This window comes from Falco punctatus, assembly GCF_963210335.1.
Source record: "Falco punctatus genome assembly, chromosome: 2".
Taxonomy (NCBI): domain Eukaryota; kingdom Metazoa; phylum Chordata; class Aves; order Falconiformes; family Falconidae; genus Falco; species Falco punctatus.
Window position 1 is genome coordinate 62360197 of NC_137581.1, and position 12946 is coordinate 62373142.

General features: G+C 39.6%; 1 protein-coding gene across 4 annotated transcripts in view; it reads left to right on the top strand.

Annotated features, from left to right (window-relative positions):
- The window catches only part of MYO16 (myosin XVI), a 452710-nt gene that overhangs the window by 50277 nt on the left and 389487 nt on the right, over positions 1 to 12946 (top strand). For 2 of the 4 annotated variants that reach the window (XM_080377716.1, XM_080377719.1), the window contains exon 1: positions 1 to 12946. This exon is cut by the window's right edge and continues 67849 nt beyond it. The exons of 1 other annotated variant lie outside the window; for it this stretch is intronic. The gene's annotated coding sequence lies outside the window, so the exon portion shown is untranslated. One more of the 4 variants, XM_080377717.1, reaches the window with a different exon arrangement.

A 12946-nucleotide genomic window follows, 5' to 3' on the forward strand; every position in this document is an offset into this window, starting at 1 on the left:
TTTCATTATGAACTGAATCGTTCCTGATTATTAATTTTGCAAGTACTAGTGAAAATGTTTGATGTATAGTATGCAGAATGTGTACTTAATGTGGAGAAAAGTAACTGTTGAAAATCTTCTAACTGGGAGGTCAAAATGCTTCCAACTGGAAGTGTGCAAAATTTTTTGAATAAATCTACCTACAGTATAATATATTCTGTAATTGTATAGTAGGAATTAAATGGACCTTGAGTTGCTCGGTATTTGTAGTGCTGGTTGAGGCAACTGACCATCATGAAACAGTGGTTTATTGCGCTGCTTTGGAATAGCTCTTACATTTTATGCTAGCATGAACTATTTTTAAGTATATCATTATTTCAAACCAGCATAATGAGGTGAAAGGCATTTAGTATGCAATCCTGTAAAACAACGTTTTAGTGCTAAATTCAGATTGAATTTACCTTGCTTGAAAGTATGTAAAATACCATGCTTATGTAGGGTATCATACCAAGAAAAATAGCCATCTAGGTTAAAGCTGTCTTAAAACATTTTTGTCATGAAATGACAGTCAGAATGGCAGTTTCAACCACATTTTTCCTCTTTTGAAGGGGAGTGGTTTCTTAGCTTAGACATGGAAACTCTGACAAAGTGATCATGAGGTAAGTGGCCGTAATAAACGGGATGCTTTAATGAGATGAATTACAGATTTGAACATAAACCTCTTGTCTCACCTGATTGTCCTAACCAACAGGTTATTTCAGAGTGACTTCTGTGTGTTTGTTTCACAAAAGGATGTGCTCAAATATGCAGTTTGAATATGTGTACATACACAGAATGTGCTCTTCTTCAATTGTGAGATACAACAAAAAAATATTATTCCTATCTGAATAATGCTTTTATCCAGATTTTCATTAACATGATTTATATTTTTTTTTTTGGTCCAATTCTAAAAAAGTGACAAAGTAGCCAATTTCTCACCTGCCTTAAAAAAAAAAACACTCAAAAACCCAAAGAGGCAGTATGGTCCAAAGCTGCTTTGTACAGCCAGTCAGTACTCTATCTCAAATTAAGCCTGCATATTGAATTGTTATTGTCTTTCTGATCGTAGCCCAGCAAACCTCACTCACATACTCTGTGTTTTTGCCACTTCATCTTTTTTCTGCTACTGTTATTAAGATAATTGTAGCTAATGAACATAGGAAAACGTTGTAATCCTGTATAAAATCAGCAATAATTGGGGATGCAGCTGATGATGCCTGGGAATATCATGTTGTCACGTGTTGTCAGCAACAACAGCTGCTGGAAATACTTGCCATTTTGTGGGCCAGATCCACTGGTTTAAGGCTCTGCCAAGTTCATGTGAAATACAGTTTGTTGCATCTTTCTAAAAAAGACAACAAATTTTTTTTTGGCTCAATAAGATGTAAGAACCTTCCTGGCAAGTAGCTAACTCTAACCTTTGCACTTAGGTTTGTTAATTTTCCCTAAGGTGTGTGTTTCATGTGGTGCCAAGCCTAGCTATTAATTTATTTAGCTTCTCAAAGATGGCACAGCAGTCAAATAAGCATCAGCATGTGTGTATTTATGTATGTGGCTATTTGCACAGCCTTTTTTGTGGACTAGTTGTTAATATACCGTGTTCTGATTGATGCCTGTAAGTGTTTATATTCCTGGACTGTCTTATTACGTATGCAAAGAGGAGGGTTGGATTATGGATATTGGTTTTTGTTCCTTCTTTCTAGATGTTTCACTTTACCACTCTCCATAATTCTGGGAACTGTTATGCAAACATTACATCTGTTTGGTCAGATTTTTTTTTTCTTCCCTAAAATATCTGGGATCATGAAAGTAAGATGTGCAACCTGAAGTGTGGGACCAGGTTTCAAATCTTGATTATGATGATGCTAGGTGTTGGCTACTGGGTAATACAGCTGAGATCATAGGATCTTAGAATCACTTAGGTTGGAAAAGAGCTTTAAGATCATAAAGTCCAACCGTTAACCCAGACTGCCAAGTCCACACTAAACCATGTTACTAAGCACCACATCTATGTGTTTTTTAAACTCCTCCAGGGATGGTGATTCCACCACCTCCCTGCACAGCCTGTTCCAATACTTGACCACCCTTTCAGTGAAGACATTTTTCCTAATATCCAACCTAAACCTCCCCTGGTGTAACTTGAGGTTGTTCCCTCTCATCATGTTGCTTGTTATCTGGGAGACTGACCCCCACCTCACTACAACCTCCTTTCAGGTAGTTGTAGAGAGCAATAAGGTCCTCCCTAAATCTCCTCCTCTCCAGACTAAACAACCCCAGTTCCCTCAGCCTGCGGTCATCATGGTTTTCCCCAAAATTACATCCTTGATTTGCAATACCACTTAGAGAAAGGCTTCTGTTTCAGCAAAACTTGCTCTTACTTGACAGAACACCCAACCTGGTTTTAGTCAGAACATCTCTGGTTATCTCCTGTATGAATGAATATTTGAATACAGAGGGTTGGGTGTATCCACTGGAAAAGAGTTGAGGTTATTGTAAGATGCAGTAGGAGAAAAACAGTATTAAAAAAATAATTTGTTGGGTTGTGCTGTAGGAAGAGTATGACTGAAGCTTTTGGTTTTTTATGGATGTAGCAAATATATATGTTATTGCTGGGCTAGGTGCTGTGGTATTACACAAAAAGGGTCATTAAAGGGTAGACTAAAAGTAAGTTAAACAATCCCAACAATGAGGCTGTGCAGGTAAATGGCTTCAGGGTGGCTGAAATAACTGATTTTGGCATCATATGTAGAAAAGTAGCTGGTTATTTCCAGATGTGCTAAAAATAGCCTGTTCCTCTCTGGAATGAATGTGCGTTTGGGGTCAGGTATCAAATGTTAACTTCAGTGGCCTCAAAACGATAGAAGAGCACATGCATCCCCAGCAGTGCAAGGCTAACAACACCTGTGTTGACTCCAGAGATACAGCCACTATGGTAATGAAGATAATTTTTTCTGGTGCTTTTAGGCATAAGTGCTTTCATCTGATCTGGTGGCAGAAGGAGTAAGTTCTAGAGAGATATGTGTTTGTCCAAAATGCAATGTTTTCTTTTAGCAGCTGAATGGTATTTGAAGTTACCCTGTGAGTCACTTAAAGCTTTTTTTTTTTTCCCCCCTCCCTCAGTGAAAATGGCTAAGGTGGCACAGCTGGGTTTGTCAAGTGAATGTCTGGCAACAAGGGGCTGCTGCTCAAAGATTTGTCTGAAGGTAACTAACTGGACAATGTGATTTCAGTCCATAGCAAGATGCTGGCAGCTAGCTCTGTCCCAGAGGTGTGCATGTTAAGTATTCCTTGCAGGCATCTGAGGTACATTGCAACTGCTGCACAAGCATGTAACAGGACTGCTCCATGTAGTAAAATCCAGGTGACTGAGAGCTACTTATTGTGGTTCAGAAGGCATAATTAGTTTTTGTGATGGTTTGTGTCAAAGGGAGTGAAGTGCTCCATACAAATAGAAAGTCTTTTGTCACATGAAGCACTATTCAGTGGACTTGAAATAACTGATGAAAAGCTTTTTTTTTAAAAAAAGTTTTTTTCATTTTGATACCTAAAGATCTGTGCATCTGCTTTTCTGATATCATGGATGATTTTGAGATTAGAATAAGATACAAAATGTTTGGAAAGACTGTCTGCAGGATGCATGCAATGTCAATGTAGTTGTGGGGGGTTTTTTGAAGCAGTTAAGTACCTCTTGGGTAAGCAGGCCATAAAGGAATTGTAACTGTTGATGTTTGTATTGTAGCAGTTTACTGTGGATCAATTCTCAATTGAGATGACTTTGTGTCAGGTGCTGTTTTATTAGGTGTAATAAAACAAAAGCATCTATCCAGCTGCATTTATCTTAGAGTCTGAGGAAAACCATGTAGGAGGAGGGAAGACCAGATAGTGTTGACAGTTTTATATTTTTACAGTATCAGCAGTTAAATCCAATCACAGAAGCATAATCTGAGCTAGTGTCCAGGCTCCCTATGTAATCAGAAGAGAGAGATGAATGACCTTCTGGTGGCAGGTATCTACATCTATGGCCATGATTCTCTCTGCTATGCCTGTCCGCTTTGAGGTCAAAGTGGATCGGCATAGGAGTCCTTGCCTGTAGCTGCACAAGGCAAACGAGGGCTCCTTCCTGACGAGAGAGAGTACTGTGGGTGCTTCACATTTCCTGGCAGTGTCCGGAATGTCAGCTAGAAAGGGAAAGCTCGGGCAGTTTGTCAGATCTAGCTTGTAGATAAATGTGCAGTGTGTCCTAATTAGGAGTTTTATTTAAGGAACATTAGTGATTTAACACCCTGATCTAATTACTCGTAAGCTTCTTGCTAATTTTGTAATTAACACTGGAGCAAGACTTTTTATGGAATATACACCCTTACGGAAGTCAGAACCACTAACTTCCAGTGCTTATAGAGAGCTTTATTTCTATGACAATGTTCTGTAGACAACATCTGTAAGGTAATATTACTCTTTGTTCTATGTTTACATGATGGCAAAGATAGATAATGTGCCAAGTGTTTACAAAAACCTGTTGCAGTCAGTTGCCGCAACCCAAATGACTCTGGCTTTAGAACATGCATCTATAGGATCAGATTCTGCTCAGTTGTTACCTAGTGGAGAAGGCATGCTTGAATCAGTTTATACCACAGTTATCTTTGGCCTTCAGGGGGTGAGGAGGAGAACTCTGGGTGTAACCAGGGTGTACTGGCTGCATGCTCTTGCGGTTTATAAGCAGCCAAGGCAGCTTTGTATAAATATAGATGGTAAGGTGCAACTTGGAGCAGCCATAAGCCTGCTCGAAAATGTAACGTTGCCTTGGATAAAGCTGTTCTGGTAGCTTGTTTTCAGGTAATTTATGTGGTTTGTTTCAGTTGGACAGAGAACCTGGCCCATCAAGCAGGTGGTCATGGAGTTTTTGTTCTCAGAGAAGGTCTCCCAAGTGGTCTCTTAATTTTGATAGAGCAGGCTTGCTTTTTCCAAAGATTGATAAATTTGACTAAGCCTTAGTTCTGGAGGGCAGTTCATACTTTGCAGAATTAAAACCTAATAATTCGCTGTCTTTAAATGCTAGTGTTTTAACGTTTTTGAAGGTGGGGAGCTTTGTAGCCAGACTAGAATAATATAATATAAAAAAGGTCTGTAGGGAGAGATCTGTTTATTAGTTTGATAGATCTAGCTGGGAAAGAAACAAACTAGCTGTTAGGCTCAGAGTACCTTATTGCCTTATTGGACTGATGAAGCAATTAAGCCTAAAAGCTTGTCACTTGTTATTATTGCGCAACAGTTGTAGTAAGCTTTTAAACTAATCTTTTGCTTGTTTGTCTTTGTAAAAGAAAATGGTTCACCTGTAGGCAGAGAGCTGCTGTGTGCATGGGGAGCACTGAGCATGGGCATGTGTGTTTAATGCAAAAATGGAGTGGCTTCAGCATGCAAGATCGTGCCCTGGGCTCACGATTCCTCAGTCCTGTCACATCTCTTCCTTTCCCAGCAGGACATGCTCGTCTACATCCCAGCGTGCCAACACAGCCATATAAAGGAAAGGCTACAAAAACACTGCAAGCTGCTCTGCTCTGCTTCCACTTCCTACCACAGATACTGTTTTTGATGTCAAGTGTCCCAGTACTTCCTTGACCCCTTTCACTGTTTTTCGCTGAATGTATTTTAGTGTCAAATAATTTGGCTCTCGATTTAGTCCCAGGTACAAGTCTCCTGATTGTTCACACTGCATATATGCTAATTAATTCAGTATCCCTAGCAGAGATAGAGAAGTAGTTCCTTCTGAAGAGGAGGGGGGTGGGGGTGGGGGGGTGGAAAAAGACATTGTTGGCTGGCTAATTTGCTTCAAGGTCTGCTCTGGACAAACAGTATGCGTACAGACCCTGCCAAGTTTGGCTTCCTCTGCCTGGGACATTTCTCTAGCACTCTCCCAGGAGGTCTTCTGCCCTTAACTGCCCCCTCATGCCTGTGATAGAAAGAGCTTGGAAGCACTCCTGAGTGTCAGATCTAGCTGGGTTTTAATATGAGCACTGCCAGTGAGGAGACCTTAGCCCTGATGGTGGCTGCACCTTACTATGCAGAGGAGTAAGTGGATGGTGACAGCTTCATTGGTTTTACTCCAATTCCATATCCAGTGAGATTTTGGTATTTAATCATCTTTTCTATGCTTACAGACATATTCTTTCTCCTCCTGTGAAAGGAAATTGAAATGTGGGCACAAACTACGCACAGGAGCTGCAGGGTACTCTATTAGACAGCCAGTGTCTTGAAACCAAAACCATTCATCAGGGTGGGGAATCTTATTTCAGTGAGTGAAGGCAGAGAAAGCCAAGCTGTTTCATGGTAACTTTCACCAACAGAGACTTTATAGCTTCACAATCTGAGCAATTTTTATTTGTATGATTTGTCTGTTGGTGTAAATACTAGCCAGGCTTTTGGAATTTTTGCTTGTGTTAATATGTCTTTGTTGCACCTATTGCCTTCCAGAATGCTAAGGAGCTTTTTTTTTTTTTTTTTGTTTCCTCCAAAAATGTGAAATTTTATTCCTTGGTATAGGATTGGTAGCTTTTGCACTGGTGGTTGTTCTCCCCCTCCCCTGTCATACTCCCTCAACTTTTAGTTGAACACAGGGTGTTTGAGGGTGATCCTATATGTCCCTTACAAAGCATTAATAAAAGGTGCTGAACTGGGGTAACTGTGCAGTTGTTAGAGAAAGAGGAATCCTGACATGCAGACGGAGAGCCTACAGCAACTGTGCAGTGTTGTGCTGGCTGCGGCGGCCGCTGCTGCGGAAGAAGCCCGTGGGCTGCAGTCATGCCTGTGTTTCTCTCCATGATGGAAGTCATATCTCAGTAGACCTGAATGCCTGATCAGTAACTAATCTGGTTACCAACAACATAAGGTGGTTTTACTAAGTTCTTTATATAGTTTTCCGAGAATGGAAAATACCACTTTCAAACTTTGTCCTCGTTATTAGTTTTAGATACAGCTACTGCAAGTCGTGTCTGCTAGGAAAAGCAGCCAAATGTCCTCATTATTTGATGAGGATGTTGAAATGCAGTAGCATTTTCAAAGCCTTCGGGCTTTGGTGGCCTAGGTCCTGTACAGACATATAATGAATGACAGTCCTTGCTCCCAAAAATCTTTCTGTCTATCAGATGAGAGAAGAGCAAGGGGAAATTAGGTAGTGTCCACAGGGACAAATGAATTAGCAAATATAATTTAAGTCAGAGGAGTTTCATTAGGCAAGAATGCATTCCATTTCTGTTATTCTGCTGTATATAGTAACCCATTATTAGACTAGCTAGATCTTAATATTTTAAGGACCATGTTTTAATACATAGGATTTTTAAAAAGTCAGTTCAGTGCCAGTGAGTAGGATGGAATTTCTCAGCCATCCAAGAGAAAGAGCCACAGAACATGCGTCCTGGGAGCAGAGGAGTGAGGGGTAATGTTGGTCTGCTTTTAAGGGACAAAGCTAATTATTCTGTTCAGGTTGTCTGCAGATCTGTCAAGTCATGCATGGCCATACCCTTTAAGGAAATAGTGACCTGCATGGCAGGTAAATTTGTCCTCCCTGGTTTATGATGCACAATGAGGGTGATGGGCTACAGTAGCGTGCTGTAGCTGTTTGCACCAGTTTGTCATGTCTAGAAATCAAGGAAATGTGCACACAGCCAAAGACAAGCACTGTGGACCTGTTTGTCACCTACCCTTCGCTCTTGATTCAATGCAGCGTCTTCAAATATGAGGATATTTGAGAGGCCAGTGTGAGGTGGTGGAGTGCTGTAGCTTTGAGAGGCTGGCTGTGCACATTCCAAAAGGGGGTTTTGTGCCAATAAAGAAGCTGGCATTTTGGAATGGCTAAGGGTGGACCTGGGTGTCTTTCTATATCCATGCCTGAATGTTAGCAGATCTTCTCAAAAAGGAAGGACAGCAGTGTTGCGGCTGCTGTTGCAGCACATTTGCTGAACTCACAGTTGTGGAGGAAGCAGTTTCTTTTTTTTTTTTTTTCTTTTTTATCCTGCTTGTGGGCTGGGTCCACGTATGTGAATTCCTTCTCAATTCAAACACACACATGGTTCTCACATGAAGCTTAGAAGTGGCAAACCTAGTTCACAGAAGAGACACAGTTTTGGATATAAAACTTGAAGTTGGACCCAAAGCCCCATGTTGATGGGGCTAGAAAATATTTCTGTAGTTCTGCTGCTTTTGTACATCTTCCTTGTATGTTTTTTGCATTTTTGGCTGTATTCATTGTTGGTTAGACATTGGCGATTCATGGATAACACTTGTAAGAGTAAGTAAGTGATGACTAGTATTAAGTCTCATTTTATTATGATGACTACTTTCACAAAAACCTCACAATCAGAGAGAAAAAAGATGAGGGAATTGTAACAGGGAGTGGATCAAGCATAATACAGAATGCCCTTTTGCTTTGGTGTTTAAGAGCAGAACGTGAGTGGGAGTTCTGCTAACCCAGGAACAAGTGAGACTGAACAACTTGCAATACTTTGTGTATAATAACAGACTTCAAAATGCTTTCAAACCCCTTAATTTGTTCTAGTTTTAAAAAAATAAAGCTACAGATTTGCAGATCATTTCATACTGGCACTTGTTAAATTTCAGCCAGCGTCTGACAGCTGAAAACTACAAGTGCTGTTTCCAGCTCACGGCTGGTGCTGCCACTGGCTACTGGTGACCTTTCCTCTTCTCTTCCACAGACACAATGGTTCAGGAGTGAGATAAGATGTATTAAAGAAAAACAGAAAGAAAACCAATCCCAGCCCATGTCACCCATTCTTCATTTTGCGTCTCCGCTGGCTGGTTTTGTGAAAATGTGGGGAGTGACGGATTGTGGTTCTTCTGTTATGTATTTAAATTTCTTTTCAAAACTGTACTTTTAAAGTGCTATCGTGACTACTGAAAATGACGACATGAATGAAGAATAAAGTGCCTATCAAGACATCAAAAATACATAATTGTAACTGAGATAAGTGGTTAAACTTATTCCACGTTAAATGTTATTTCTAGTTTTATTTTTATTCTTATCCCAGTAATTAACCTGGGATCAAAGATTTCCTTAGATGAGTATGTTATGACCTGTCTTTCTCCTTCCTCCCACCCCCTTAAATGGTGTGGCTTCTTCCTGCAAGGTCTTGATGATAAGTCATCTAAAGTCAATTTGTTAGTGTCCTAAACAGTGCTGAGCAGACTACAGCTGTTCTCATTAGCTTTCTTATTACTGAAGTGTCAGCACAAAGCTCTTGAGGACCCGTTTGTAACATGAGTATGTCTTGATTTGTTTAATAAACATTTTTATCCAATTGTGGAGATAGTGTTTAACTGTGCTCTGGCTTTCAAATCCTTTGTGAATTAGTCTTAAGTGACCAAAATCAATTGAAAATGTCTAAAGACTTTTGTGTGATTGATGGACATGGTCCTGTTTACAGAGTGACTAGTTTTGAAAGGGTTCAAGGTTTGCTTAAACAGCAGGCTACAGGGTTATTTACTTCTAAGGAAAAAAAATTCTGGTAGCTGTTCTCTATCAGCACATGTCTGCTTGTGAAGCGTACTCTTTTTTTATTATTATTATTTTTTTATTTTTTATTTGTGGAGTTAAAGCTACTGTCATAGCAGTGCAGAGCACCTTATGTGATGCAATATTAATAATATATCATTCTCTGATGCAACTTTGGTAGCTGATTTTTTTTCTGGATTTTGTTTCAAAAGGGTTCACATGCTGACAGCTTATACTGAGATACTACTGCTTGGAATGGTCGTGCTGGAAGATGCTGGAAACTCCTTTGATATTTGACTTTTTTTTTTTTTTTAGTGTGTGTGTAGTCATGGGCATTGAAATTTGCTAGATATTTCTCGTAATTCTCAAAGAATCAGGACTTAAGCACACTAATTTCCTTGGACTAGGTATTCTTGGGGAAAAGGAACATAATTCAAGGAATGAGAATCCCTAAAAAGGACTGGCAGTCTTTGTTCAAAATACTACTTCTTTATCTGCTTTTTGTCCCTACAAAGGGGAATTAGGTTCTGTTGTTGAAAGTAAGTTTCAAGGAGTTAATAAAAAATCAATTTAAGGGGGTGAAAAATTGGATTAATATCCTGATGTTATCTAAGGAATTGTTTGAGCATGTAATAATCAAAGATTGCCTTAAATACTTTTGTCAAGGTAGCACTGGTAGTTTCACTGTGAATTGTGTATGTCCTGGGAAGATGAGAGGCCTGTGTATTGATACATTCACTGAAACATGCTTAGTTAATGCACTGAGGCTCCATCAGAGTCAAAGATATGTTCAGACTATATTTTACTTTAAAATAGAAATATTTATAGTATTGATATGACTAATGTACTCTAGGATGCAGTTTGTAGTCTTCTCTCAATTATACATTATGGCATGGGAAGAGAGCAGGTGAAAAATATGTGTATGTGACTTTTGTTGTTTTGTTTAAATCATAACATAGACCAACGGCAGTTTGAGCCAGAAAATGAGAGCATAAGCAGTCTCTGTACCTGTGACATGACAAATGGGACCATCATTTCAATCTTCCAGAGCATGCTAATAACACAGCTCAGTCAATGATGGAGTGCTCATACACCATGACAAAAGTTAAAATATTTATTGGTTTTGGATACAGCTTCCCCCAGTGCTGCCCAGCCTATTGCCAGTTGGTAATTGTGACAATGTGGTTATGTGTTTATCATCCTCAAACACTGAGAGGCCACAAAAGCCTGCATATAATTCTCAAATGTAGCAATATATATTTTAATGTGTGTATCTGTGTGTATAAATATATGTGTATGTATGTTTCTGCTTGGTATTTCCCAAGAAGCTGGAAGGCATCCTGTTACACAAATAAGTTTTCTGCTTAATTTTAGGGAGCAGGTGGTTCTTAACCCTTAGCAAGAGTACTTTCTGCTGTTGAACTTTCTAAAGTCTGCATTTTCTGGCAAACTCACATTCTTTAGGTAAAAGTACTTGTTAATGCAGTCTAAAAGGTGAAGTGACCCCTTTGCATAAACGTTATTAGCTTTTATCCAAAGCTGCAGCATAAAGTTAAACAAGTTGCTTTAAAAAACTAAAAAGAAAAAAATCCTGTGCGTGTACTTTAGCAATTTGTCATTGCTTTTCAGGCTTATTAACTCATTAAGTAGCATTTAATGAGGATAACCACAAAGTAATTAATTTATACAGTATGTTTATTGCTTCCCTAATGAATTTATGTATTAAATTTAGAGTTCCTCGATGACTATGTTAATCTATTTTTATACTTTGTGTACATTTTGTTCTCTAAATAAATAAAAATGTTTCTTCAAGGTCTTTATTCCAGTCTATGGATTGCCTGTAAGAACACCACCTGGTTTAACCATGGTGCAGAGTTGTCTTAGAATGGACCTCGCCAACATCAAAGCTTGTGAGACTCTTTTTCTTGTTTGAAGTGTTTGGAAAGGGAAAAGCTGTCCTCAATTACACTGGAACTCAGTTTGTTTTTCCTAGTAAATGGTAGCTGTTTGACATTAAGTTCTTGCTCTGGCAGACTGAGGTCTTGGATACTCTGGTATAGTATATAGAAACAAACTATTTGTTGGTAAGTAATTGTATTGCGTGTAAGTATCTAGGTGATGGGGCTGCAGACATCACCTCTATGGGAAGAAACATGGGGCTGCCCCATGCTGAACGTAGCCAGTTCCAGCTGACTCCTGTGGACCTGCTGCACCCACAGCCGAGCCCCTCAGCCAAGCTGGTAGCGCCTCTATGAAGATGTATTTAAGAAAGGGCAATAACGCTGCACAACAGAGTGAGGGGGGGGAAAAAGTGTGAGAAAAAACCCTGCCAACACCCAGGTTGGAGGAGGAGGAGAAGGAGGAGTGCAGTGCCAAAGCAGACATTTCCCTGCAGCCTGTGGGAGGGATGATGGTGAAGCAGGTGTTTCCCTGCAGCCCATGTAGAACTGTGCCAGGGCAGATACCCACACTGCAGCTGTGGAGGACCAGGCCATGTTGGAGCAGGTGGACACGGGCTCAAGGAACTGCAGCCAGTGGATGGCCCACGCAGAGGCAGGTTTATCCTGAAGGACTTCAGCCTGTTAGAAGGACACGTGTTGGCACAGTTTGTGAAGGACCCACACCGGAGCAGGCAAAAAAATTAGGAGGAAGGAGCCACACAGAGGTATTGCTGTGGACCAGCCACAATAACAGAAGAGTCGTAACGAAGGGGTTAAATGGAGACTGGGAAGAAGGGATAGAGGGAGGTGTTTTAGTTTTTTTGTCTTTGTTTCTCACCATTCTACTCTAATGGACAAAGAATTAAATTAATTTTCCCTAAGTCAAATCTATTTTGCCCATGTTGGCAATTGGTAAGTGATGTCCCTGTCCTTATTGGGATCCGTGGCCTTTTCCATCTTATTTTTCTCCCCCTGACCTGTTGAGGGCAGAAGATGAGAGAGCATCTCGGTGGGTTCCTGGCAGCTGGTTGACATCAACCTTCAACAATAATCTATACAATAATTTGCATATAAACTACCAAATCATAAATATAAAATCCAGTAATCTAAAACTGAACTGTCACATTTTGAATCATTATTAAATCCTATGGTTCATGATTTACAATATTTAAGAAAATAGTAAACTGAAATGAATACAGGTTTGTTCTTTTTCTCATTTTCACAGACTTTAATATTAAAGTACTGGACCCATGCCAGTATGCAATTATTCAGTGCTTGTACTTACCTTTTAAAGGATTAATTGTACTAATTTGTGATTATAAGTGACATGTTTAGTTCCAAAAGGAATAAAATTATTTTAAAAATGTAGAGTACAGTAAAACTAAATGCATTTGGCATATGATCATGTGACAAAAATGACTGTTTTAGTGCTTGAGAAGAAAAAAAATGTATCAATTGGCAACAGAAACTGATTAATGGCTGTTTT